The following is a 23,838-nucleotide window of genomic DNA, read 5'->3' on the forward strand; positions in this document are numbered from 1 at the left end:
GGTTGTTTTAGTGGAAGCCAGTTATGAGTCTGTATTGCTGGGGAGCACGACTCACTAACGCCCTTGAGTTCAACAGCCCTGCTTAGTTCCTCCCTGGCAATCGCTATAATGAATATCGCTGATTGGCTGGGCAGTGCACACACCTGGGTTCCCATGTAGAAATCAGACCCCAGGAGTGAAATCAGCTGGACTGTGGACCTGAAAAGCTGTGCATGCTGTTATAGTGTAGGTCCCAGGGCTTCCAGTCCCACTGTGGACCGGAAACAGCCCGAAACAGCATGAAATAGGGTACAATGCCTCTTTGTGGCTGGCTTCATCCTCTACCACTGCACGCAACTAGTGTGACACCTTGTGAAAACTTGAATCGAATCCTTTGCAGAAAGCGAAGGCACCACAGGTGGGTCAATACTTGAGATTGAAATTTCTCATGAGGTGCAAGGTATTGTATTTTACCTGAAAACGGTGAAATAACACCTTTTTGCTACCACTTCTATGAGCGACATGTTTTAATAGAGTCAAGTTAACCAATTTAAAAATCACAGCCAATGTCCTACTACATGGTGTCAAAATAGAAAATGATATACTTGTTCGCACTTCAACTCTGTCTCTCCTTTTGAATCATGAATGATTTGCATCATTTCTATTATTCTGTGAAGCCAGAGAAAGTGATGCAACTGTGAGCCAGTGGGCTCAAGTCTCCCGGCCATTGGGGTTCAGGGTTAATAAGCAGGAGGTGCAGATCACTGTTCTAACACCACCTGCTACAGCTTCCCAGAAATGGCCCCTCAATTATTTAGATGAATCACCAAGATAAGTCCTATGTCAGTGGAGTGGACCCCATAATGGCCACCTCATGAGGCAATAAGGACTTCATTTCCCATAAGCGCTTTGTGTGCCAGGCAAGGAGTCCTATTGCTGCTTTCCATAATAGGGATGTGGATGTCCAATTAAATAGACTTGATGCAGAGGTGAAGGCCTGTATTCTGACAATATGAGAACTGCTGGTCACATGGCCAGGACAGAGGGAGACTTTATTTTGAGTGAATCACAGAGAGAATGGGGAGAGAACCATTTATAGGCAGCTTGCTATTTTCTCTTGTGGGGAAAAGACACAGAGTAATCTGACCCGATTTGTCCACTTATGAAATAACAGTGAGAGTGATGTCTGTAACAAGTCGCTCGTTCCCACCTGACAAGAACAAGACTTACTCTCTGCTGTTTCAGCGAAGTCTAAAACAACGTTTTATAGAGCCTTAATCATTGGCAATTCATTGCCCTTAGTGGTTGTAATTTTCCTTGGTTCAAGCTAAGAAGCTTTTAAAGTCAACATGGATGAAGTTTTAATTTCATAATGTACCTCAACGCTACAGTGATTAAATGCATGGCAATGATACTAGATCTCAAGCATTACCCGCCACAAACTCACCTCTCCAAAAAGCTTCCAGGAAGGAAGCAGTGCTCAGTCAGTACCGATATTAACTTTGAAGGTGACAGAAGATAGCTATACATCATCAACAACACAGCACACGCACCACATAGACCTAATTTGAAATCCAATTCACTACAGATTCACCCCTCCCCCCCATCCATATCAACCTCTGCTACTTCTCTGCTCCGCTCTACCAATCGTTTCAGCTCAATAAAACCTGAGAAAACAGGACTAGGAGGAGTCCTGTTCAATCCCCCTCAGATCCCCGACCTGCCTGCTAAGGCCCTCTGTGTCCCAGCTCGGCCCCACCGTAGCCGAGCGGCAGGGAAATAAAGATAAAACTAATGAAGCCGTGGCGGCGGAGGGGGCTCAGGGGTCCAGGGGAGAGCCCGGCTGTAGCCCCGTCCTGAGGATGAAAACGGAGGCTGCTGAGGACAAGAGAGAGGGAAGGGAGGAGGGGTAAATCATCCCCAGGAGGAGAAGAGGAGGAGTGAGGGGAGAGCAGAGCTTCTGCCAGTACTGTAGCCTCCCCTCCACACCGACCGCGTGTTTAATAAAAGATAAGCCATCCATCTCAAATCTCTCCTCCAAACATACAGTACAGCTCAGACCGCTCGCTCGCTGCCCCACTATTGAAATTCCACACCTGCATTATTCAGGCAACGCATTAGGCTTTATGGCCCATTCTTTCCCCTTGCTGAGCAAGACTCAGCTCAACCCATTGACATGGAAATGACAGAGCTGTTCAGACATAGTTTACAACCTCAAAATCACAGTTTCCATAAACCTTAACCTGCTACAAGAGAGCTCACCACACTAAACAAGTATGCTGATTCATATATAATTCTCCATGAGCAAAGTACAGTATATAGAAAGATGTTATATTGTATAAGATAACTTAATTTCCCCTGAGTTCTGGCAACAGTACAAATAATAATATTCTATTCTATAGGAAGGAGCACTTGATTTCTCTTGATTTCTGTCAACAGTACATAGAAAGACATTATATTGTATAAGATAACTTGATTTCTCCAGAGATCTGTCAACAGTACATTGAAATATATTATATTGTTTAAGAGAACTTCATTTCTCCAGAGATCTGTCAAAGGTACCAAGATATTATACTGTATGAGAGAACTTCATTTCTCTTGAGTTCTGTCAACGGCACAAAGATATTATACTGTATGAGAGAACTTCATTTATCTTGAGATCTGTCAAGATATCATACTGTCACGCCCTGGCCTTAGTTATCTTTGTTTTATTTATTATTTTGGTTAGGTCAGGGTGTGACATGGGGGATTTATGTGTTTTGTCTGGCCTAGGGGTTCTGTAAGTTTATGGGGTTGTTTCCTTTCTAGGTAGTTTGTATGTCTTCTGCCTTGTGTCTATGCACCAGATAGGACTGTTTCGTTTTTTCCACATTTGTTGTTTTGTATTTTGTAGTGTTCACGTTTATTGTCCTTATTAAACATGTTGAACACTAACCATGCTGCATTTTGGTCCTCCTCTCCCTCAATGGAAGAAAACCGTTACAGAACCACCCACCACAATAGGACCAAGCGGCGTGGTAACAGGCAGCAGCAGGAGAGGCGGCAGCAGCAGCAGCAGCAGCAGCAGCAGCAGCAGCAGGAAAGGCAGCACTATTTAGAGAAATGGACTTGGGAGGAGATCCTAGACGGGAAAGGACCCTGGGCACAGCCAGGAGATTATCGCCTCCCCAAAGAAGAGCTGGAGGCAGCGAAGGCGGAGAGGTGCTGGTATGAGGAGGCAGCACGGCAGAGCGGATGGAAACCCGAGAGACAGACCCAAAAATGTATTGGGGGGGGGGTACAGGGAGAGTGTGGCAGAGTCAGGAGTCAGACCTCAGCCAACTCCCCCTATTTACCGTGAGGAGCCAAGGATGGAATCAGAGCAGTTGGCGAAGTTGAGGTGTGCGTCTGAGAGTGTGGAGGAGTTATTGGACAAATTGGAGGAGAGTGAATGAAGGGGAAATTATGAGACATTCGAGGAGTTGTTGATAAAATTGGAGGAGAGTGAGGAGAGAGAGTTGTTGGTTTGGCGCAGTATGCACAGCACTCGTCCTGCGGTGCACGCTAGCAGTGCTAACCGTGGCGGGCGTTGTACTGGTCAGGCACCGTGATCTCCAGTACGCCTTCACGGTCCGGTCAATCCAGTGCCACCACCACGCACCAGCCCTCCGGTGGCAGCCCCCCGCACCAGGCTGTCTCTCCGTCCTTTAGCTACAGGTGCTCCTGCCTGTCCAGAGCTGCTAGAGTCTCCCGTTTGTCCAGAGCTGCTGGAGTCTCCCGTCTGTCCAGAGCTGCTAGAGTCTCCCGCCTGTCTAGAGTTGCTAGAGTCTCCCGCCTGTCCAGAGCTGCTAGAGTCTCCCATCTGCCCAGAGCTGCTAAAGTCTCCCGTCTGTCCTGAGCCGCCAGAGCCGGCAGTCTGCAAGGAGCCTCCAGAGCCGCCAGTCTGCAAGGAGCCGCCATAGCCGCCAGGAGCCGCCAGAGCCACCAGTCAGCCAGGATCCACCATCGCAGCCAGAGTGCCAGTCAGCCAGGAGCCGCCAGTTTGCAAGGAGCCGCCAGAGCCGCCAGTCTGCAAGGAGCCGCCAGAGCCGCCAGTCTGCAAGGAGCCGCCAGAGCCGCCAGTCTGCAGGGAGCCGCCAGAGCCGCCAGTCAGCCAGGATCTGCCAGAGCCACCATTCAGCCAGGATCCGCCAGAGTCGCCAGTCAGCCAGGAGCCGCCAGTCAGCCAGGATCTGCCAGAGCCGCCAGTCAGCCAGGATCTGCCAGAGCCACCATTCAGCCAGGATCTGTCCCTCAGTCCTGAGCTGCCCCTCAGTCCTGAGCTGCCCCTCAGTCCGGAGCTGCCTCTCAGTCCAGAGGAATTTGTTTAGTCCAGTGGGGCCCTTTAGTAGGGTTGCCAGTCCAAGGTCGGTGGCGAGGGTCGCCGTTCATAGGAGGAGACTAAAGCGGACAAAGACTATGGTGGAGTGGGGTCCATGTCCCGCGCCAGAGCCGCCACCGTGGACAGACGCCCACCCAGACCCTCCCCTATGGATTTAGGTGTGCGGCCAGGAGTCCGCACCTGAAGATAACTTCATTTCTCTAGTTGTGTCAACAGTATAAAGAAAGCTATGATATTGTATAAGATACCTTTATTTATCATATTGTATAAGATAACTATGTCAACAGTACAAATAAATATAGTATATTGTATAAGATCACTTCCACTGAGATCCGTCAACAGTACAAAGAAAGATATTATAGGGTACAAGAGCACTTCATTTCTCCAGAGTTCTGCAAACTTTTCTAGAAAAGGAGAGAGACCAACCTATCCAGCAGCAGTCACCTGTCTCTGTTTTATCCCCCATCCAAAGTCCCCTCCATCCACTACACCAAGAGAAACCTCTTCAGATCCAATCCTCCCACTCAAATGGGACTTGACACGGTTCCCCACTGAGGGCCAATCTAGTTGGGAGGAGACACCCACCCCTCCACTCCACTCATTAAAGGAGAGGGGGGGGGGTATAGCTGACAGGCAGGCAGGTAGGTGGGACGAGGGCCAAGGAGGAAGTAGCTGGAAGCCAGGATGATTGATGCAAGGCTGTCTTCTAGAGCTGGTATACTGCTCCATCATCCATCAGTAGGATCAACTCAATCTGCTGTGGAGGAAACTGAAACACAGCAGCTGGTGAACTGTGAAACAGACTTCTACTACTGTTATTCCAAAGGATATGCACACTGATGACTGCAGTAGATTGCATGTGTTAGGGTGGTGGGAGGAGGGATAGGGCGAGAGGCGGTGAATTGTCAAATTGGCTGGCTACAGTACTACAGCACAAGAATAGGTCCCATTCCTAGGAGTACAATAGCTCCTAATGCTAATTTCTATTGTCAGATGACTTTTCTGTTGAATGATGCCAATATATATGCATTACATAATCCTGTAACATTGTGAGGCTTCCCATGGTAGAATCCCAGCTTCCTCTGAGCATGGCTGGAAAGTGGACTCACTGGTCTTCATTATTAACATGTAAACATAAATGGAGGGTTGTTACTCAACATACACACATGTAACAATTCCCCGATTCCCTCAACTGGATGAAGATAAGCATGCCTGAAACTGGAGGGTTATTGAACCACTGCCCCACGTTCACATTTAATAAGCCAAAACACTGTAGAACCACAAGGGCGTCACATGAGGGTCTCAGAGGGTATAGCCCCAGGGGGAGCGGAACACGGAACTAGAACTCCAGCAGACCAGCCACCTAACAACCGGTTCAATGGCTCGCTCAATAGAAAACAGAGGGAAAAGACACAGTAAGAACCCAAGGCAAAAAAGGTCAATTTGTCTGCTGAAAAGTCAACCCGAAGAACCCGACAAGTGTTGCGGCTGAAAGAGCCAGGGAGTGGGGAGGGAAAACTGTGTTGGAGTTACTATAGACCTGAATTTGCAGACCGGCATGTCTCTCTCTCTCTCTCTCTCTCTCTCTCTCTCTCTCTCTCTTTCTCCCACTCTCCCGCTCTCCCTGCCTCCCTCTCTCTCTCTCTCTCTCTCTCTCTCTCTCCCTCTCTCCCTCTCTCCCTTTCTCCCTTTCTCTCTCTCTCTCTCTCTCTGTCCCTCCCTTTCTCTCTCTCTCTCTCTCTCCCGCTCTCCCTGCCTCCCTCTCTCCCTCCATCGCTCCCTCCTTCCTATCAGTACCCCCTCTGCCTACTATTTGCTGCTCTGATTGTATCATCTCTGAGTGGCCCCCTGTCCTGAAATGGAGCCAGCTCCAGCAATCAAGACTAAACTGATAGGATAAGGAGGATTGGAAGGGAGGGGTCTAGTTACCATGGAGAGCATGACAGGAACAACACACATTTACTGCATTGAAAAACAATGTGGGAAAAAACACTCCATGTGAGGAAGGCGGGATTCAATATCGGAGGACAAGGAGAACCGACTCCCCTGGCCCTTCTCATAAAGTGGCCCAATAAATCAGGGCCTATTGAGGGCCACTCTCACTGGGGTTGTTGGGGATATGTGGAGGGCCCATGGAGAACGCTGGCTCTCGCCAAGGAACGGCTTCGCAGTCGAATTCGCAGTTGACACAGCAGCAGCATTCTGGGAAAGAAACAGGGCCCATAAATAATACGACACTCACATCTAGACCACAGCTCTGGTGTTTGTTTAGCAACACAACTACAATAATGTGTTCCCCTTTGTCATTGACTAGCCTAGGGCGAAAAATACATGAAATTAACAACATAGTGTTGTGAATGAGGAGTCTTAAGAAACGGCATGTGAATACATGCTCTCTGTGTAATTGGACACTTCTCTCTTGAGGATATATCATTGGTCAGGAACGCTGAGTCGGTGCATGTTGTCTTCTACTTCCTGTATTAGAGAGACATTCAGCATGCAGCACACCATATCCAAGGTCTTTGTTATTTTTAAACGCAGGCAGATTGTGAGGGAAGGTTTCACTCTGTGGTAATGCGCTGTGTGTCACTACGGAGTCTTCATGAATGGCCCAGCAGAGCTCCGAATGGAGAAGGGAGAAATTGAAGGAAAAATTGCCCATTTTGCTTTTTACCCGCGTGACAATTTCCATCTCCTTTCACACGCCTACCTCACAAATATCTAAAACACATCGACTTCATCCTCTAAGCAGTCTAGGCTCCTTTAGGATCACATGCAAACATTGCAGGGAAACAGGTTTTTTGGGAAAAGGGGTGAACATGATAATTCCATCATCCAGGCCAGCTCCTGGACTGCACATTCTATCACTGACAAACCATCAGCTTTTTATTTTCCTTGCCTCAAGCTTTCAAAAAAATAGATAGAAGGAAGGAAAAAAAATTGATTACACCTTAGAATGCAATTTCATCTGTGGGGAGTGGGACTACAGTTTCATCGCTTCAATCTTTATTTCAGTGTGTGAAACAATTGACCAGTTTTTCATCTTCTAGCAGTTCCTCTGGGAGGTTCCCCACACGTTTCCTGAGCTACAATATAAACAGACAGTTGGAAAATGATTCCATTACGACTTTCATGTAGCTACATTAGCTTGTCTCTGTTATGATAAGGCTGCCAAAACACTCAAAGGCTAAATAAAGTCAAGCCGCTGATTCCATGGTTGGATGTGTACCATACACTCACACTGCCTACCTGACAGATAGATAGAAGCTTGGATAGCTTCATTTCTGTAGAGAGATGGTATTTTTTCTCTCGATCTGAGATCGCCTGAAGAAATAAGAGAGAAAATGTGTTTTGCTGTTGGCCTCCACTGAATGATAATCTGACAGAGGGCTTTGAGAAGAGCAGTGGAGAGCTGTAGGGCCACAGTTGTAAAGAGGGGCCTATTTTGAAGCGCAAGTGTTTTTATAAAGACTACATCCCTCCAACAAAGTCAGTTCAGATGATTTCCATTTCCAAGGGTTCCTTTTAGTTCCCTCTCGGCTACTCAGAAAGATATTTCTAAATACTTGTAGCAGCATGAATGTGACAGGCTGAAACAGTGACTTGGTATTCATACAGCTGCCTTGTCTTAGATGTTCTATGGGCTTAGTGACTGATAATTGGACATCTAGTAATCTACCTGATCTATCAAACATGTCTTTACATGGAGAGAATGCTGCCAGCGAAAATAAATAGCTCAGTGTCAGATCAATAGCCTCTGATTGCTTTAATGTGGATCTTGGAAAATACTTGGGCGGAAAGAGGATGAAAACTCATCTAGGGAATTGGATTTCTTTCAAGATTTCTTTTGGGAAGGCTTTCCACTAGATGTTGGAACATTGCTGCGGGGACTTGCTTCCCCTCAGCCACAAGAGCATTAGTGAGGTCGGGCAATGATGTTGGGCAATTAGGACTGGGTCACAGTCGGCGTTCCAATTCTTCCCAAAAGTGTTTAATGGGGTTGAGATCAGGGCTCTTTGCAGGCCGGTCAAGTTCTTCCACACCGATCTCGATAAACCATTTCTGTATGGACCTCGCTTTGTGCACGGGGTCATTGTCATGCTGAAACAGGAAAGGGCCTTCCCCAAACTGTTGCCACAATGTTGGAAGCACAGAATAGTCTAGAATGTCATTGAAAGATTTCCCTTCACTGAAACTAAGGGTCCTAGCCCGAACCATGAAAAACAGCCTCAGACCATTATTCCTCATCCACCAAACTTTGCAGTTGGAGCTAGAGGCCGATTTCAAGTTTTCATAACAATTGGAAATCTGTATTTTTGGACACCGATTTGGCCGATTCTCTTTTTTTTACACCTTTTTTTAATCTTTATTTAACTAGGCAAGTCAGTTAAGAACACATTCTTATTTTCAATGACGACCTAGGAACGGTGGGTTAACTGCCTTGTTCAGGGGCAGAACGACAGATTTTTACCTTGTCAGCTCGGGGGATTCAATCTTGCAACCTTACAGATAACTAGTCCAACGCTCTAACCACCTGATTACATTGCACTCCACGAGGAGGCTGCCTGTTACGCGAATGCAGTAGAAGCCAAGTTAAGTTGCTAGCTAGCATTAAACTTATCTTAGAAAAAACAATCAATCAATCATAATCACTAGTTAAATACACATGGTTGATGATATTACGAGTTTATCTAGCGTGTCCTGAAAGCATATAATTGATGCGGTGCATATCGTTGCTCCAATGTGTACCTAACCATAAACATCAATGCCTTTCTTAAAATCAATACACAGAAGTATATATTTTTACACCTGCATATTTAGCTAAAATAAATCCAGGTTAGCAGGCAATATTAACCAGGTGAGATTGTGTCACTTCTCTTGCGTTCATTGCACGCAGAGTCAGTGTATATGCAACAGTTTGGGCCGCCTAATTTGCCAGAATTGTACGTAATTATGACATAACATTGAAGGTTGTGCAATGTAACAGAAATATTTAAACTTATGGATGCCACCCGTTAGATAAAATATGTAACGGTTCCGTATTTCACTGAAAGAATAAACATCTTGTTTTCGAGATGATAGTTTCCTGATTTGACCATATTAATGATCTAAGGCTCGTATTTCTGTGTGTTATTATATTATAGTTAAGTCTATGATTTGATAGAGCAGTCTGACTGAGCGGTAGTAGGCACCAGCAGGCTCGTAAGCATTAATTCAAAAGGCACTTTCATGCGTTTTGCCAGCAGCTCTTCGCAAGCACAGCGCTGTTTATGACTTCAAGCCTATCAACTCCCGAGATTAAGCTGGTGTAACCGATGTGAAATGGCTAGCTAGTTAGCGGGGTGCGCGCTAATAGCGTTTCAAACGTCACTCGCTCTGAAACTTGGAGTGATTGTTCCCCTTGCTCTGCATGGGTAACGCTGTTTCGAGGGTGGCTGTTGTCGAGGTGTTCCTGGTTCGAGCCCAGGTAGGAACGAGGAGAGGGACGGAAGCTATACCGTTACACTAGCAATACTAAAGTGCCTATAAGAACATCTAATAGTCAAAGGTTAATGAAATACAAATGGTATGGAGAGAAATAGTCCTATAATTCCAATAATAACTACATCCTAAAACTTCTTACCTGGGAATATTGAAGACTCATGTCATATGTTCTCATGTTCTGAGCAAGGAACTTAAAATGTTAGCTCTCTTACATGGCACATATTGCACTTTTACTTTCTTCTCCAACACTTTGTTTCTGCATTATTTAAACCAAATTGAACATGTTTCATTATTTATTTGAGGCTAAATTGATTTTATTTATGTATTATATTAAATGAAAATAAGTGTTCATTCAGTATTGTTGTAATTGTCATTATTACAAATAAATGTAAAAAAAATATATTAAAAAATCGTCCGATTAATCGCTATCGACTTTTTTTGGTCCTCCAATAATCGGTATCGGTATTGGCGTTGAAAAATCATAATCAGTCGACCTCTAATTGTAACTATGCTTTGGGACAGATAGGGTTGTCCTGGCAACTGCCAAACCCAAATTCTTCTTTCGGACTGCCAGATGTTGAAGCGTGATTCATCACTCCATAGAATGCATTTCCACTGCTCCAGAGTCCAATTGCAGCGAGCTTTACACCACTCCAGCCTTGCGCATGGTGATCTTAAGCTTGCTCGGCCATGGAAACCCATTTGAATGAAGCTCCCAACAAACAGTTATTATGCTGACGTTGCTTCCCAGAGGCAGTTTGGATCTCGGTAGTGAGTGTTGTAACCAAGGACGACGCTCCCGTTCTGTGAGCATGTGTAGCCTACCACTTTGCGGCTGAGCCGTTGTTGCTCATAGATGTTTCCACTTCACAATAACAGCCCTTACAGTTGACCGGGGCAGAAATTTGACTAATTGTTTTGTTGGAAGTCAAGTTGAAAGTCAAGTTGAAAGTCACAGCTCTTCAGTGAGGCCATTCTACTGCCAATGTTTGTCTATTGAGATTGCATGACTGTGTGCTGAATTCTATACACCTGTCAGCAACGGATGTGGCTGAAATAGACAAAGCCACAGATTTTAAGGGGTGTCCACATACTTTTGTACCTACAGTGAATAGTGTATTTAATGGCTTACAATGCGTATTCTATTGGCTTACAACCCACTGTGCAAAAACAGGTTGAATCAACATTGTCTACAAGTCATTTAAACCAAAGAAAATACTGAAACAACTTGGAAAACTGCTTGGATTTACAAAAAGGGATTTTTTTTACCCAACTTTTAACCTAAATCCAATGACATGGTGACAATTTGTATTGGTTCTCTCTCTTCATCACTCTCCCTCTCTCTCTCCCTCCCTCCCTCTCCGTCTCGCTCTCTCCCTTACTCTCTCTTTTCTCACATTCTTTCTTTCTTTCTCTCCATCTCATCCCTCCTCTCAATCCCTCTAGCTCTCACCCTCCCTAGCTACCTCTCTTTCCCCCTTCTCTCTCTCCTTCTCTCATTCCTTCTCCCCTTAACGCCAGTGTTCTTTCATTTCCATCAGAGTCTTATTAATGTAATCTAATAACAACGATAAAGGCGCCCCTTCCCTCAGTGCCTCCCTCACAAATCCTAACCAATTGTTCCAATCACTCCTCAGCACTGAGCCAATGTTCCATAGCCAGACACTCTTATTTCCCACAACATTAATGAACTCCATCATTTGAAAGCCTTTGACTCTCTCTCTCTCTGCCACTTGACTGCAGGTTGGGGGAGGAGCCTCGGTTACAGCTCCTTGAAAATTAAAAGTATCAATCAAGGAGGAGATCAGTGGTTATGATGGCTCCCCTGAACATATGCAGATGCTAACCAGAATGCATGCAACCAATGTCATAATGAGCCCGGAAATCTCCGGTGCTGTCTTGTGGTCCTTCAAATCATGCATTTGGATGCTTATTGTGTCATTACTGTACATACAGTATTAAAAATACACATTATATTTGAATGATGTGCGTGTTAATGTAACAAAATGCAACTAATACAGGACCATGACCTGCATCACATTGTGAATTGAAATGGATGAATCATTATAATCTGAAGAGCGTCAATATCGTCAAATCTCTATATCAATGACTGTGAGAAGCATTCAAGCCAGCTCAATATCTGACCACAGGGCCTTCCTTCTCACTGGGCACAGACGTCAATGAAATGTCTATTCCATGTTGATTCAACATAATTTCATTGAAATGACTTGGAAACAACGTTTATTCAACCAGTGTATGCCCAGCGGGTTAAGAAGCATGTCTTCTGCAACATTGTGTTTGAATCCACCCAAAGGAATTGAGTGAAAGCAGCAGGAGACGCATTGAAAATCGTTTTGTCCTGTGTGCCTTGAGCAACTTCATTTCTCTCCCTTGGTCCTGGATTGATGATAGGGTTTCAATATACACTTGGCATACATCTTGACTGCACACGATATAGGCTCGCTAGAGCAAAATTGCATGTCCAGCCAAATAAAGTTAATTTGACAGTTTTGGTGCAGTAGGTCAGCTTGAGGCAGACACCTGTGTTGTAACCTACACATGCAGGGAGGGGTGTATTCACTAGGAACCAAACAGAACCAAACGGAACCAAACGGGGAGGGACCTGCCTGGATTTGTCCAATAGAAACTCTTGCTTTAGTCCAAACTGTTTGCAACAGTTTGGACTAATGATTACACCCCAGGTTAATGCTCTTCTCTTCAATCTGTCGACTCTGGGAGCTGTCATTTCAGCACCACGGGTTAAACAGCACTTGAATGTTGCTTATGTCGACCTTGTCATCTTTTGTGGGGTCTGGGATGTGAGAGAAACGGTGCATCCACGATCCCTTCACCGGCCCATATGCATTGACGGCACAGTGGCTAAAACCTAATGGTTTAGTGGCCAATCCAAGATCCAAATCGTAATTTTCCTGAGCTATGTGTCTGTCACTTTCATTTCAAGGTGGAATTCACTGGTGACCTATTCGCACACTTCAAAAACGAACAGATCAATGCCGCGCGCGTCTTCCAATGATTTAGGGATTTAGTTCACCATCTGCAGCTGAGGATGCACACACGCATCTTTCCAGCGCCACACAACTTTGCAACCTGCCGTTACGCCATAGTCTAAACAGGCTATATCTTAAATTCCATATCTGTTGAAATATCGTATTTGTAAAATATATGAAAGGTAACACAACTACACTACAGCTAACGGTTTGCATATAATGAGCATTCATTAAAAATATATATTTATATATCTCCATCATGGACACACACAAGCACCCACTAACGGGAACGCACACACACATATATGCACGCACACACGTTTATGATCAGAGACATGATCGTTTCACTCTTGCCATAAAATCTTTCTATTTTTCAGCGATAATGTGCCATTACTGCAGTGCACATTTATTTTCACCGAGTAACAACTTTTAACAGATATAAATAACGTTCAAATCAATTACAGTAGGCTGATCAAGTAGCGTAATGTAGCCTATTACAGTAGGCTTATCAAGCAGCGTAATGTAGCCTATTACAGTAGGCTTATCAAGCAGCGAAATGTAGCCTATTACAGTAGGCTTATCAAGCAGCGAAATGTAGCCTATTACAGTAGGCTTATCAAGCAGCGTAATGTAGCCTATTACAGTAGGCTTATCAAGCAGCGAAATGTAGCCTATTACAGTAGGCTGATCAAGTAGCGTAATGTAGCCTATTACAGTAGGCTTATCAAGCAGCGTAATGTAGCCTATTACAGTAGGCTTATCAAGCAGCGTAATGTAGCCTATTACAGTAGGCTTATCAAGCAGCGTAATGTAGCCTATTACAGTAGGCTTATCAAGCAGCGTAATGTAGCCTATTACAGTAGGCTTATCAAGCAGCGTAATGTAGCCTATTACAGTAGGCTTATCAAGCAGCGAAATGTAGCCTATTACAGTAGGCTTATCAAGCAGCGTAATGTAGCCTATTACAGTAGGCTTATCAAGCAGCGTAATGTAGCCTATTACAGTAGGCTTATCAAGCAGCGAAATGTAGCCTATTACAGTAGGCTTATCAAGCAGCGTAATGTAGCCTATTACAGTAGGCTTATCAAGCAGCGAAATGTAGCCTATTACAGTAGGCTTATCAAGTAGCGTAATGTAGCCTATTACAGTAGGCTTATCAAGCAGCGAAATGTAGCCTATTACAGTAGGCTTATCAAGCAGCGAAATGTAGCCTATTACAGTAGGCTTATCAAGTAGCGAAATGTAGCCTATTACAGTAGGCTTATCAAGCAGCGAAATGTAGCCTATTACAGTAGGCTTATCAAGCAGCGAAATGTAGCCTATTACAGTAGGCTTATCAAGCAGCGAAATGTAGCCTATTACAGTAGGCTTATCAAGCAGCGAAATGTAGCCTATTACAGTAGGCTTATCAAGCAGCGAAATGTAGCCTATTACAGTAGGCTTATCAAGTAGCGTAATGTAGCCTATTACAGTAGGCTTATCAAGCAGCGAAATGTAGCCTATTACAGTAGGCTTATCAAGCAGCGAAATGTAGCCTATTACAGTAGGCTTATCAAGCAGCGAAATGTAGCCTATTACAGTAGGCTTATCAAGCAGCGAAATGTAGCCTATTACAGTAGGCTTATCAAGCAGCGAAATGTAGCCTATTACAGTAGGCTTATCAAGCAGCGAAATGTAGCCTATTACAGTAGGCTTATCAAGCAGCGAAATGTAGCCTATTACAGTAGGCTTATCAAGCAGCGAAATGTAGCCTATTACAGTAGGCTTATCAAGCAGCGAAATGTAGCCTATGCGCAATGAACATTACACGATTTCAAACATCCCCAAAGAGTGCTCTAGTGCCCAACACAAACGAATCTATGCGTAACGAGCTGTAGAAACGAAAATTCCTTACAATGCGCATACACTGCTGCGAGGTGGGGCACTCGCGGGACTAAAGGCACTGGTACTATGGAAGGGGCTCATTCAAATTGCTACATATAACATTCAGGTTTCACAAAAAAATCTGAATGTTTTTCATGGTAATAAGGTAGAATAGCCTCCTGACCATAGAACCAATGTGTTGCATTGAGTACATTTAAATGTTTTAATCAAGAAACGTTACATCGCTGCACTGATAACAAAACATATGAACTTACCCACAAGCAGTTTCCAAAATGATCCTATTCCGCTGTCAGTTCCGATCATAAAAGCTCACCATCACAATGCCGGTGTAGGCTAATGCTAATAACACGCCTCGTCTCCTTATACAAAGGTCGTTGAACAATATGCCTAATACACAGATATCCCATTCACGCAAAAGCCAAATTGTCCACAGCGGGGTCTAATCCAAAGAACATATGCATATCATCTGCTTTTTTCAGTGCCGAATAAAAAAGGTGCAGAGGGTCAATTTGAAAATAATATTAAGACCGGCGGCGGTGGGGAAATCTACTCTGATAGGAGAAAAAGGTTGACATGTAATGATGGAGAAAATCAAACATTCCAGACTGCCGATCCTTGGTTATAAATAGTCCCCCAAACCTCTCCGCTGCGAAACACAATTTCTCCACCCAAAAAACTCGTGCGGTCCTCACAGGCTGCAGCGCGGCAGAGAGCTATCTATAATGTAGGCTATATTTCACAAGTATTCTGTAATACCACATCCGATTAGGTTTTCCTTCAGTGTACCGCTATGCGAACACTCACAATCCGAACTTGATGGATCCGTCCTCCAAGTCCAAGAGCCCGCGCAGAGTCCTCGTGCACCAACAGACGCACCGGGGGAAAAATTCCGTGGATGGAGAAAACAGATGTGCATACAGTCCAAATATGAAACTATAAATACATGTCTGAATACTATTTGCCTTGCAGTTAATTTGCATTTAGTGGTGCATTTCCAGACACCAGATTCATTCCCCTGCCCTCGCTAGACCGCAGTCACTATGTGGACCGGTAGGCAATGCACTTCTCAAGTTTAAAGATAGACGTACTGCCGCCCAATGGAAAAAATTATCAGACTCACACTACCCAGACCAACCGTCCACTATTACTACATTTATCTATCTAGCCACCATTGCATGGGCCAGTGGATCGCAAACTGTGGGACGCGTGAGAGGTAGGTTGGGTAGTGCATCATCAGTTTTGTGCATCAAATTGAGTAGTGCATCATCAGTATCCCTCTTGTCATGTCTATTCTTGTGTACCTTAGAGCAGGGTTTCCCAGTCTCGTCCTGGGGGGGGGGGGGGGGTTGGGAACCCATGGCATAGGTGAGAAATGTGCGTTTGGAGTTGGACATGCCCCAAAAAGTCAACACATAGCATATGGCCTCCTAATGGTGATATATGATTTTTCACACACACAAATACGACGGGATGTCAACACAAGTTGAACAATATCAAATGATAACTTCACTGGGTGATACACTAGCCTGGTTTTATGTAGCCTGGTTTATAGCATTTAAATGGAAATGCATGTAATATCGCAGTGTTTACGTTTTACATACCTCAGACTGGTTTCATAGGCTAGACATAACATAGTAAACTTAAATCGGGAACACTCAAATTAGCATCTATGTCTAGCAATCCAAATGATGCGTGTTCGAATATCATCAAGGACAACTTTAGCATTTTAGCGATACAGAACTACTTACTACTTTTAGCTACTCTGCAACTACTTAGCATGTTATCTAACCCTTACCCTAACCCTAACTTTAACCCTTTTAGCTTAACCCCTAGCCTAGCTAACGTTAGTGTTAGCCACCCCTAGCTAACGTTAGCCAAAACAAATTGTAATTCGTAACATATCATGCCTACTGCAAATTCGTAACTTATTGCACAAATTGCAATTCGTAACATATTGTACAAATTGCAATTCACAGAGGGACTGCATGTGGCCCCAAGTAACACAGAGGGACTGCATGTGTCCCCAAGTAACACAGAGGGACTGCATGTGGCCCCAAGTAACACAGAGGGACTGCATGTGTCCCCAAGTAACACAGAGGGACTGCATGTGGCCCCAAGTAACACAGAGGGACTGCATGTGTCCCCAAGTAACACAGAGGGACTGCATGTGGCCCCAAGTAACACAGAGGGACTGCATGTGGCCCCAAGTAACACAGAGGGACTGCATGTGGCCCCAAGTAACACAGAGGGACTGCATGTGTCCCCAAGTAACACAGAGGGACTGCATGTGTCCCCAAGTAACACAGAGGGACTGCATGTGTCCCCAAGTAACACAGAGGGACTGCATGTGTCCCCAGGTAACACAGAGGGACTGCATGTGTCCCCAAGTAACACAGAGGGACTGCATGTGTCCCCAAGTAACACAGAGGGACTGCATGTAGCCCCAAGTAACACAGAGGGACTGCATGTGGCCCCAAGTAACACAGAGGGACTGCATGTGGCCCCAAGTAACACAGAGGGACTGCATGTGGCCCCAAGTAACACAGAGGGACTGCATGTGGCCCCAAGTAACACAGAGGGACTGCATGTGGCCCCAAGTAACACAGAGGGACTGCATGTGTCCCCAAGTAACACAGAGGGACTGCATGTGTCCCCAAGTAACACAGAGGGACTGCATGTGTCCCCAAGTAACACAGTGGGACTGCATGTGGCCCCAAGTAACACAGAGGGACTGCATGTGGCCCCAAGTAACACAGAGGGACTGCATGTGTCCCCAAGTAACACAGAGGGACTGCATGTGTCCCCAAGTAACACAGAGGGACTGCATGTGTCCCCAAGTAACACAGAGGGACTGCATGTGTCCCCAAGTAACACAGAGGGACTGCATGTGTCCCCAGGTAACACAGAGGGACTGCATGTGGCCCCAAGTAACACAGAGGGACTGCATGTGGCCCCAAGTAACACAGAGGGACTGCATGTGTCCCCAAGTAACACAGAGGGACTGCATGTGTCCCCAAGTAACACAGAGGGACTGCATGTGTCCCCAAGTAACACAGAGGGACTGCATGTGGCCCCAAGTAACACAGAGGGACTGCATGTGGCCCCAAGTAACACAGAGGGACTGCATGTGTCCCCAAGTAACACAGAGGGACTGCATGTGTCCCCAAGTAACACAGAGGGACTGCATGTGTCCCCAAGTAACACAGAGGGACTGCATGTGTCCCCAAGTAACACAGAGGGACTGCATGTGTCCCCAAGTAACACAGATGGACTGTATGTGTCCCCAAATAACACAGATGGACTGTATGTGTCCCCAAATAACACAAAGGGACTGCATGTGACAGCAAGTAACACAGAGGGACTGCATGTGTCCCTAAGTAACACAGATGGACTGCATGTGTCCCCAAGTAACACAGATGGACTGTATGTGTCCCCAAATAACACAGATGGACTGTATGTGTCCCCAAATAACACAAAGGGACTGCATGTGACAGCAAGTAACACAGATGGACTGCATGTGTCCCCAAGTAACACAGATGGACTGCATGTGTCCCCAAGTAACACAGAGGGACTGCATGTGTCCCCAAGTAACACAGAGGGACTGCATGGGTCCCCATGTAACATTTTCACTTATTTTCCTCCACTCTCCAGCTGAGCCTTATCCTGAAATACATTGACACTGTCATGTTAAACCAGCGATCTCAATCCCTGGTGTTGAACCACCTGCCTGTCTGGTCGACGAGGTATTCATCCCAGTTCTCAAGGTATGTTCATACAGACTAAGAGGTTGATGGGAATGCAGACTTCCCTGTGAACCCAGCAGAGGTTCTGGCTGTGTCCCATATGGCACTCCTTATATAGGGCACCACGTTTGACCAAAGCCCTATGGGCCTTGTTTGATTTCCCCAGGACTGGGCAACCCTGTCAAGGCGGTGGCCTCTGAGTCCCTGTCTCTGTGAGGTGAATTTCGATGAGGGGGCTTTAAGAGAAAGAAAGGCCCCCTCAGACAGAACCTCTGCACTGTGTGCTCTCTCTGTCATACAGGCCTGGCAGGGAACGTGACTTCTTCATGAATGGAGAGTGGACAAACACGGCTTTGAGGTCTTTTTTCTCTCTCCTTCTCCTAGTGTGGGGATAGTTGTGCAGGTTTGAGGCTGGTTGATACTTCTGGACAACGCAGGGTGAAAGGGGAAGAGGGTCTGTGTTGTGTGGTTTCTGATGAGACAGGGGGCACATTGACTGGAATGAATACGAGTAAAGTAGATTGGGAATTCTGGTTTAATTACTGCTAAAGTTCCCTTTTGCAAACGCTTATTAAACATTTGTTTTATCCCATTTTGCTCACTTTTCCATATTACCCTGAAATACAGTACTTCATATTTGTTGAATAGAATAATATGTATCGACAGTTCACATACGCAACCCTCCACAAACAGCATATTGACCTGAGGCTGCAGAAGCTGTCACACAGAGTTCATACATACAGAGAATAATGCACATTGTGAAGCTGCAATAACATCACTATGGTAACTACTGTACAGCAAGGTTCCGGGGGCTAGAGAGCTCTTCACATCCTGCCTTCAGTGTTACAGGTTAACCGTGGAAAACCATCCCAGCAATAATTCATGATACAGTAAGGAGCCACAAGCCCACTTTTTATAAACCAGGTCCGCTTGAGAAGACACAGATTTGTAAATGGATGCATCAATGCCCACCCACCCACCCGCAAACACACACCCACCCACCCACCCGCAAACACACACCCACCCACCCACCCGCAAACACACACCCACCCACCCTGCAAGCACACACCCACCCACACACACACACAAACACACACGACAGGAGCAGGGAATTCACAAGCCGGTTGATTTTACCCCCTAATTACAAGATTATTTCATCTGCGGGTCCAGGATGTCCGGCAGTTATTGAGGCAGAAGGACACAACCTCCTCTCTGATTGCAGGGACGATCCAGCTACGTCCGCTCATTAGTTTGGCACACACCTGTGCCAATACTGTGGCAATACTAAACCCATTACACAACGCAATGACATATCACCATCAACATCTTTCAGCTTCTGTAACACACACCTCAAATAACTGTTGTACTATATGATACGACACCATATCACAGGATTGTTATATTTCAAAGCTGAGGAAGGAACTTTACTCATTGATTCTAGAGGAAGATATTGCAGCCAACATGGAACAGTGTGAATCCACAGAGAGCAGAGCACAATCTCTGGATGAGAGACAGAAGTTCTGGGCATAAATCAACCCAAATGTTCTGTGTGCGGCAGCGGGAGCTTCCATTTGTAAGTCATGTCTTTTATGGAGGGACATACAAGGAGGAGTGTGGAGGGAGAGATAGAAACAGAGGGGTGTTGGGGGATTTAAAAAACACCCTGCTGGGTTCTCACAGAGAAGGACCAGACAGCCGGGTCATGTTGTAACACTCTCCGGAATATGTCCAAGTGTCATGTCAGGCGACGGGGGCGTCTCTCTGGCCATGGCTCAGCTGGAGGGAGACATCCCACCACAGCTGCATTTCCTCATCAGTGGATGAAGATGTGTGTGGAGATGACAGAGATGAAGCGATAGGAAACGATGGTTGGTTCTCAATAGAATACGAAGGGTTTCGCATCATTTAGTATTTAGACAAAAGCTCTCTCTTTGGGGAAATAGCGAAAGCAGCATGCCATGTACAGTAAAAACAATATATTCATCAATATTAATGATACTACATTGCTGCCTCCATGGGTGTCTAAATCTTGATGAATAATTCAACAAAATTTGTTCCAGCTCATCATCACAACTTAACACTCCCACATTTCCCGACCCTGAAACAGGTATCTGGCTAGCCTACCATTAGAGATTTCCTTCCGTGATATGGAGCAGAGGGAGCCCTGCATGGCAATACTAATCAGTTTAAGGGTTTTGACGCCGCTGTCAACATCATTAGCCAGTCTTATTCAGATCCCTTGACTGAATTATACATCATGAGGTTCAGTCAAGGTATTCAGCGGAGCTGTCATGAAGATGACTCCCAGGGCCACGGAGGGACGTCACTATGCCAACCTCTTGCCTTAATTGGCCCATTCCAGGAAGTCCCCATAGTACCTTTACATAATCTCTTCAGCATGTTGGAGGTGTGTAGCAACAGTGTAGCAGGCAGTGTAAGTGTCCAGATAGAATATTAATGGAGGAGAGTAGAAGAGGTATGATGTCTTGACGTCTCTGGGCGATTCCAGTGTTTAGTGTTCTTTCTCTCTTTGTTAATCTTTTAAATCCCCCAACACCCCTCTGTTTCGATCTCTCCCTCCACACTCCTAAGTGGCAGATAGCGACTTGGTTTAGCCTATCACAGGGCCTGGCCGATGCTTGATACGATAGTGTACGGTGAAGCGTCCTCTGAGCCACATCGTTGATGGTTTCATGCCTGTTCGTTGTGCCGCTCTGGTAACCGTAGGTCAGCAATGCAATGGCTTTTCCCGTTTGGCGCCGGTGAAAACATCATACAGGTCCCTGATTCCATCAGATGACGACTGCGCTGTAGTTTTCACTCCTTTGCCAGGTTTCACCCCATCTTCTCTGCACACTCTATTTAAATTCAGCTAACAGCTGCTATTTAAAAGGTTTACATGAAGCTGATTGATGGTGTCAGGGCCTGTTCTTTAAATGACATGTACGGGTAGTTTTCTTTAATTCCACATGCACTGAGCTACTGTAGTGTGCGCTTAAGCATAGCGATCGCTGCTGTTTCTATTCTGCAGCAAATAGAGTAAAGCTGAATAATACAACCTGCATGTTATGAACTCTACATGCAACAGTACTGGTCGACAGGAGGAGGTTTCTTTATGACAGATGGTCATAAGCCTATATGCATAATGATGCATTATACATGTACTAGTATGACACAGTCATAATGCATTATAAGCATAGTTATAGACACACATAAAGACTCATACAGTCTCATAATCCCGTATACCAATAGTCCTAATGCATTATAAGTATAATCATAATGACTTATAATGCACAGCAACATAATGCTTCATAACTGCTGGTTACTTTGTCCTCAAGGATCATACAGCATTATAATGACCATCAGTGTGATGCATTACTAACCCATACTGCAGTCCTCAAGGATCATAGCATTATAATGACCATCAGTGTGATGCATTACTAACCCATACTGCAGTCCTCAAGGATCATACATCATTATAATGACCATCAGTGTGATGCATTACTAACCCATACTGCAGTCCTCAAGGATCATACAGCATTATAATGACCATCAGTGTGATGCATTACTAACCCATACTGCAGTCCTCAAGGATCATACAGCATTATAATGACCATCAGTGTGATGCATTACTAACCCATACTGCAGTCCTCAAGGATCATACATCATTATAATGACCATCAGTGTGATGCATTACTAACCCATACTGCAGTCCTCAAGGATCATACAGCATTATAATGACCATCAGTGTGATGCATTACTAACCCATACTGCAGTCCTCAAGGATCATACAGCATTATAATGACCATCAATGTGATGCATTACTAACCCATACTGCAGTCCTCAAGGATCATACAGCATTATAATGACCATCAGTGTGATGCATTACTAACCCATACTGCAGTCCTCAAGGATCATACAGCATTATAATGACCATCAGTGTGATGCATTACTAACCCATACTGCAGTCCTCAAGGATCATACAGCATTATAATGACCATCAGTGTGATGCATTACTAACCCATACTGCAGTCCTCAAGGATCATACATCATTATAATGACCATCAGTGTGATGCATTACTAACCCATACTGCAGTCCTCAAGGATCATACAGCATTATAATGACCATCAGCGTGATGCATTACTAACCCATACTGCAGTCCTCAAGGATCATACAGCATTATAATGACCATCAGCGTGATGCATTACTAACCCATACTGCAGTCCTCAAGGATCATACATCATTATAATGACCATCAGTGTGATGCATTACTAACCCATACTGCAGTCCTCAAGGATCATACAGCATTATAATGACCATCAGCGTGATGCATTTACTAACCCATACTGCAGTCCTCAAGGATCATACAGCATTATAATGACCATCAGCGTGATGCATTACTAACCCATACTGCAGTCCTCAAGGATCATACATCATTATAATGACCATCAGTGTGATGCATTACTAACCCATACTGCAGTCCTCAAGGATCATACATCATTATAATGACCATCAGTGTGATGCATTACTAATCCAGACTGCAGTCCTCAAGGATCATACATCATTATAATGACCATCAGTGTGATGCATTACTAACCCATACTGCAGTCCTCAAGGATCATACATCATTATAATGACCATCAGTGTGATGCATTACTAACCCATACTGCAGTCCTCAAGGATCATACAGCATTATAATGACCATCAGCGTGATGCATTTCTATCGTTTTTGTCAATGAGCAGAACGTCATTATTACTGCATCATAATCTTTGTTATGGTGTGTTATAGAGTACTTATAGGCCACTATAAAGTAATTGAGGGCTTTAGGAAAAGTGATGAAATGTGGGTTCGATTCCCGCTGGCACCATATATATATATATATTTTTTTTTTAAATGCACTCACTGTGCTGTAAGTCGCTTTGAATAAGAGCTTCAGATAAATGCAATACATATTTGTCAGATATATTGTAACATTTGGTCGCACAGGACTTTGACTTTTTGAGTATTTATGTTACATTTTTTCCCAATTGTTTACCCACTGAAACTGGCCATGAGGCACAATGATCCAACCCTCTAACAACAGAACCATACACCAAATCTGTAATACTACTGGCACATATTTTGCTTTACACTCAGATTGCAGATTGATCACTTTTACTCTTCACATGTGCAAACACTAACTGCGTACATGTTCACTTTGAAATCAGACCTTCAGTATGGTGGAGGTGGAGGTAGTGGTGGAGGTGGTGGTAGAGGTGGAGGTGGAGGTTGGGGTGGGGGTGGAGGTAAAGGTGGGAGTAGAGGTGGAGGTAGAGATGCAGGTGGAGGTAGAGGTGGAGGTGGAGGTGGAGGTAGAGGTGGAGGTGGGAGTAGAGGTG

The 23,838-nt window shown here is 44.9% G+C and overlaps 1 protein-coding gene across 2 annotated transcripts in view; it reads right to left on the reverse strand.

Moving 5' to 3' along the window:
- The window catches only part of LOC109906797 (interleukin-1 receptor accessory protein-like 1-B), a 430,365-nt gene extending 414,489 nt beyond the window's left edge, over positions 1-15,876 (reverse strand). Inside the window, exon 1 of one of the 2 annotated variants that reach the window (XM_031792874.1) lies at positions 14,970-15,876. The gene's annotated coding sequence lies outside the window, so the exon portion shown is untranslated. The remainder of the gene's footprint in view (positions 1-14,969) is intronic. The other variant, XM_031792873.1, reaches the window with a different exon arrangement.
- Positions 15,877-23,838: the final 7,962 nt, after the last annotated feature.

This window comes from Oncorhynchus kisutch, linkage group LG16 (assembly GCF_002021735.2).
Source record: "Oncorhynchus kisutch isolate 150728-3 linkage group LG16, Okis_V2, whole genome shotgun sequence".
Taxonomy (NCBI): domain Eukaryota; kingdom Metazoa; phylum Chordata; class Actinopteri; order Salmoniformes; family Salmonidae; genus Oncorhynchus; species Oncorhynchus kisutch.